The 5,876-nt window shown below is 40.7% G+C and overlaps 1 pseudogene; it reads left to right on the top strand.

Annotated features, from left to right (window-relative positions):
- The first annotated feature begins 1,446 nt into the window (after positions 1–1,446).
- Positions 1,447–1,544, top strand: LOC140917802 (U6 spliceosomal RNA; annotated as a pseudogene).
- Positions 1,545–5,876: the final 4,332 nt, after the last annotated feature.

The following is a 5,876-nucleotide window of genomic DNA, read 5'->3' as shown; positions in this document are numbered from 1 at the left end:
CTCCCCTTAGCTTAAATCCCCTGTCATTCTGAGATGTGTTTTCCCATACATAACACCATCTCTGGCTGTTAAAACTACAATTATAAAGCAAGCAAACAAGGGAGTAATCTCTACAATTACATCACAGAATGTTCAGCCTGATTGTTTTAAAACCTCAGTGGTGTTCTTTACAGCTTTGAACCACTTACATTTTTGTGTCTGAAGAATTCTATTCAAGGGTCAGGAGGGGTTTCTATTACCAAGAGACCATTCCCACATATCAAGCTCTGAGATTTGCTCCTCAGAGGCCCCTGTCCAATAAAGATGGTTAGAAACCAGCTCCCCTGATCCGAACACCCCCGAACTTTGGGAAAGCTCCTAAGGGGACCAAACATTGCCTCTGTTCCCTATTTGTGAAATGGGGACAACACTACTTCCCAGGGTGTTGAGGATAAATACCTTAAAAAGATTGTAAAGCATTTTGAGATTTACTGATGTAAAGCACTTGTATAAGAAATAGGGATTATTATTATGATTATTATTTATTATTTAAGAGTCTCTCTTCATAACCCATAAGGTGATGCATCAACCTTAAATGGATTTAATTAGAAGTTGGGATGGATTTTCATCATTCCCCTCCTTTCCATTGTTAAAACGCTGAGGTTTTTCTCATGGGATCAGTGGATGTTGGAAGTGCCATGTATCACAAATGGAATACCTTTAATTAAAGGGGGGAAAGGGGAAGAGTAAATTTAGGATTCAAGTATCTAATCCAGCGGTCCCCAAACTTTTGAGACTCACCCCCCCCTTACTCCTGTCCGCACCCGCACAGAGCTGGGGCTGAGAGCGGGGCTGTGGCTCCAGGAGGGAAGGGGACGTGGACAGGGGTAAGGGGGCAGAGGCTGGGGCCAGGAACAGAGCCACAGACAGTGGCCGAGGCTGGTATGGGGCCGGGAGCAGAGTCACACTGAGGCTGGGGACAGGCCAAGTTTGGGGCTGGGAGCCAGGGATGCAGCTGGGGGTGGGGAGGGGCTGGGTGTCACGTGCTCCTCACCCCCCACCCATTCTCCTCCTTTGAGGGCTGGCCCAGGCTGTCATGTCCCCCTGGACATTCCTCCATGCCCACCTAGAGGGGTGCGCCCCGCAGTATGGGACCTCTGGTCTAATCTATTGTTTTGATATCACACTTGTGACTGTGGCAGAGTGCCTGATGTCAGGGAGAGAACGCTTTGCACTTCCAATACATTTTTCAAGCTGTACTGGACTTCTATGGTGCATCTTCACCCCACAGTATTGCAACAGGATGACGATGATGATGCATCATCATGTCGTGAGCCAACGTCCTCCCATAAATGTCATGATGGGTTGATGCAGTGTTGCAGCTGTGTCAGTCCCAGGATATTAGAGGAACAAGGTGAGTGAGGTGACCAGCTTCTGTTGGTGAGAGAGATGAGCTTTTGAAAGCTGGTCCAATAAAAGATATAGACTAAAATTGGAACAATAGAAGATTAGCATGGCCCCTGAACAAGGATGACACACACATTTGTGAAGTGTTTTCACCATGTCTCTCTGTGATAGGTTGATGTCATTTTTGCCTCCAAAGAGCAAATGGGGAAAATGGTGGCTCCTCTTGGTCTTTCCAGCTAAATATGCCAAATTATGCCTGGCCCTGCATTGGATGCTCAAAAGAGGGAAGGAAGAGAGGGCATGCAAGAGACCTTTTCTGCCAACATACCAGCGTGTAGGACGTAGGGTCCAGGTGCTGGGGAGTACAGGTGTAGCAAGTCATGCTTTTACACTGGGGATCTCCATAGCTAAAGCATGAGCTGCTTTAGTTTGAGCTAAAGAGCCAGGGGCTCCTCAGAAGGGCCTGTAACAGACTCATATCATAGATTTGTAGATTCCAAGGCCAGAGGGACCATTGTGATAATCTAGTCTAACCTCCTGCAAAGCACAGGCCATAGGACTTCCTGAACTAATTCTAAAGCAGATCTTTCAGAAAAACATCCAATCTCGATTTTTAAATTCTCAGTTATGGAAAACCCACCACATCCTTTGGTAAATTGTTCCAAGGACTGTTAAAATGTTGTGCCATATTTTTAGTTTGAGTTTGTCTTGCTTCAACTTCTAGCCATTGGCTCTTGTTAGACCTTTGTCTGCTAGACTGAAGAGCCCCTTATCAGTTTTTTTTCCCTATCTAGGTACTAAGACTGTGATCAAGTCATCCCTTAGTCTTCTTTATGTTGAACTAAATAGATGGAGCTCCTTGACTCTATCCCTAAAAGGCATATTTTCTTCTGTGGAATGGGCACAGAAGTGGACCTGCAACACACATGGAACAGTGGGTTACACGAGGTGTAGGTGTGGGAAACCAGTGTGGCCTGGAGTGCTGGTAGGTCCCAGCAGGCATTTCTGGGTGGGGAATGGTCCCGTCTCCCAGTGCACACCAGCAAGCAGCTGTAAAGATGAGTGCAGACCACAGCTTTCCAACCGGTGTTGCAAGAGACATGGCATACACTGGTGTCCTCTGGGATCCAAGCAGGAGTTAGGGTTTCCACAGTCATCCTGCCTCCTTTTGTTCCTCTCCTGAGCACGGTGATCCCTCCTCCTCCAGTGAATGTATCCATCATGTCACCCCTTAGCTCCCTGACCAGACCAGATAGATGGAATTCCTTTGAGATGAGGAACAAAGAGGTAACAGAGTATGATTCTGTTGGTTGCAAACGCCTGATGCTTTCAGCTGAATTAATGAGTGTCTCAGCTTTTCCTCCTTTACAGGTAGGGAAAGACGGTTTCCCTTTACTCCTGCAAGTGAATTCTGTTGAAATGGATCTTAACCACGGCTTCACTCCATTATCTGAAGGGGGCAAAATCCCAGAGAGAGAGAGGAATATTTCAGGGTGGTTTCAAAAGGTGGTTGAACTAGGAGTAACCTGATCAAATTTACAAGGAAAATGTCTGATGAATGTCAGAAAATAATTGACAGCTCTTAGATTATAGACTAGTTTCCTAAGGGAGAAGATAAAAGCCCCATCACTTGAGCCATTTAATCCTAGACTAGGCGAAGCACTGAGAATATACTGTAGCAAGATGGATAAAAATTGATTTAAATTAAATGCTGGTTTATTTTTAAAACATAAACCTATTTATAATTTAATTCTGAAATTGGCATCCTACATGAAGGCCTACATTTAAATATATTATAAAAATTAAGTAGTATATGTTTCCTGCCAAGTTTTAAAGAGAGTCTGACCACTGGATTGGGGGAAGTCACTGGTTAAACACCTTAAACTCATTTGTTGAAGTGCTAAATCAGCTTTTAACAGCAGTAGTCTCTTCTGCAGCTGCACAGAATATTTTTTTAGGTGTTTATTCAATTAGCTCACTTCAATAACTAAGGTCATTCAAAGTTGAGAAATCAATTTCCAGTTGAAAAAGCAGGAATGCTTGTTTTCTGCTTCCAACCTATAAATAACAACTAGCTGTGAAAGGATGAGATCTACCAGTTCTAAAACCTTGAATGACATGCTCACCGGAAACAATCAGTTCAATTCATTAACTACAGATACTTCCTTTGTTTAATAGATCAGTTAGTCTTAAATGCAAAACATGTTTTGATAAACAATTTTTTCTTGTGTATCAAGCACATGTAAGGTAGTTTTATTTAATTACAAAAAAAAATGAGAATGCTGTTCTTGTGCATTTTTAATTGAATTTGAATTTCTATCCAAATAGAGCTTGATATAAATCACAAGTAAAAAATATTCATCACCTACTAAATAAGAAATGCACCGTTCACCATTTTCTAACAAAATAAAAAATGTAAAAATTAAGAATCTACATAAATGAAAGTGGAGCTATATAATTTTTAAATGTGCATAGATAATATAATGTATCCTCCTGGTTAACAAAGAGAGTAACCAAATTAGTGTAAAGCCTCCATTTAATTGCAAATCAACATGGTTTTAATAGTTACCAAGCCATGAGAATCAACCTTTCTTTAGGAAAATAAGTGAAGTACAAATACAAAACAGTTAAAATCAACGATTTTAATGGTTTCCTGCTTGCTGATTGAAACTGATTATTTAAATTGCTTTCATTTAAATCAATACATCCTGCATTATAAGGAGGAATCCTCTATTAGCCAGAAAGGGGTGTGGAATGGATGGACAAGGTACAGTAGAACCTCGGAATTATGAACACCTTGGGAATGGAGGTTGTTCGTAACCCTGAAATATTCATAACTCTGAACAAAACGTTATGGTGGTTCTTTCAAAAGTTTACAGCTGAACAGTGACTTAATACAGCTTTGAAACTTTACTATGCAGAAGAAGAATGTATTATAATTTATTTATAATATCCCTTTATTTTTTTAGTAGTTTACATTTAACAGAGTACTGTACTGTATTTGCTTTTTTATTTTTATTTATTTATTTTTTGTAGCTGCTGCTGCTGCCTGATTGTGTACTTCTGGTTCCAAATGAGGCGTGTGGTTGACTGGTCATTTCGTAACTCTGGTGTTTGTAACTATCCTAACATGCTTTTTCTGTCTCTGGTTGTTGATTCTATTAATACAACTGTTCCACGTAATGTGGGATCTTGACAACTTGCAAGAAATGCCAATGGTGGGTTGGATGCGGTGTCGTAGCTGTGTCGGTCCTAGGATATGACAGAGACAAGGTGGGTGAGGTAATATCTTTTATTAGACCAACTTCTGTGGTGAACCAATACAAGATCTTCCAACCAACCATGTCTCTCTAATGATGGGGTGGCAAAGTTATCTCCCTGGGATGTATTTGAAGATGGAAGGGATGAATGGTTAAGGCTCCTGTGTGTTCCCCCTTCGCTCATGATGATATCTCAAAGACTGGAAATTTAGCTGTTCAGCGAACGAAACAGAACACAGGTTTCAAATGGATCAGAAGGAATTGTCTAAGAAATGAAAGAAATAACATGAAGCCACAGCCCATTGGGATGAATACTGTGCTCCTGGTTGATTCAGGAAATGTTGATGTTTGTATAGCTACAATAGAACTAATGGCCATTGAGAGCTGTCTCAGGTGGAAAGATTTAATCTCTCTGAAGCATCCGGAACCATAAACTCACTGAACATTAAATCTCACCATATGAGGGTAAATCCATCCTCATCATCGTATCCACTCATTATACTCCACACCTGAACATAGACATTATATGAACAACATACCCTCATATCTCAATGTCTGTACTTTGCCCTGTTAACCTTTTACCCCCCAATCGGGGATATTTCAGATTATGTATTCTTTACGCCATCCGATCCTAAACCGAACTTCGCATCCCTGGATAATCTGTTTGTTATTCCCTGATAACCAGAAACTTCTACACTTAAACTCTGTACCGTTTTCTTTTTATTTTAACTTCATCTTAATAAAATTCTTAAATCTGGGAGGATGATGGTAACCAATCAGTCCATGAAAATGTGAAGCATGGTGATACTTAGCTTTTCTATTGTGCTTGTTAATCTGTGGATCTCAGTGCTTCACAAAGGAAAGTTTATTTTGTGATATAAGGTTTACCACATTTATTTGTTTACTCGCTGATTCCCATATGGTCTCCCATTCATTGGAGAAGGAAGGTCTTTTGGTTAAGAGCACAGAACTAAATGTTAGAAAGTGAGATGGATTTGGAAATAGAATCCCAAGACTTTGTGATATCAGGTGAGTCATTTACCTCTCTGTTTTTCCATCTGGGAAAATATTTACATATTATAATCTAATCCCCAGTCACCGGATCAGGCCCTATTTTATTTGTCCAGTTGTCTAGCCTCAGAGTACTGTGTGGCTTGATTTGTTGTTGGCAAAGAGCTTTGAGATCCTTGGATTGAACTTGCTATGTAAGTGAAAAACATTATATATATG

The sequence above is a fragment of the Lepidochelys kempii genome, chromosome 9 (genome assembly GCF_965140285.1).
Source record: "Lepidochelys kempii isolate rLepKem1 chromosome 9, rLepKem1.hap1, whole genome shotgun sequence".
NCBI classification, from domain to species: domain Eukaryota; kingdom Metazoa; phylum Chordata; order Testudines; family Cheloniidae; genus Lepidochelys; species Lepidochelys kempii.
This window is presented reverse-complemented; position numbering and strand designations above follow the sequence as displayed.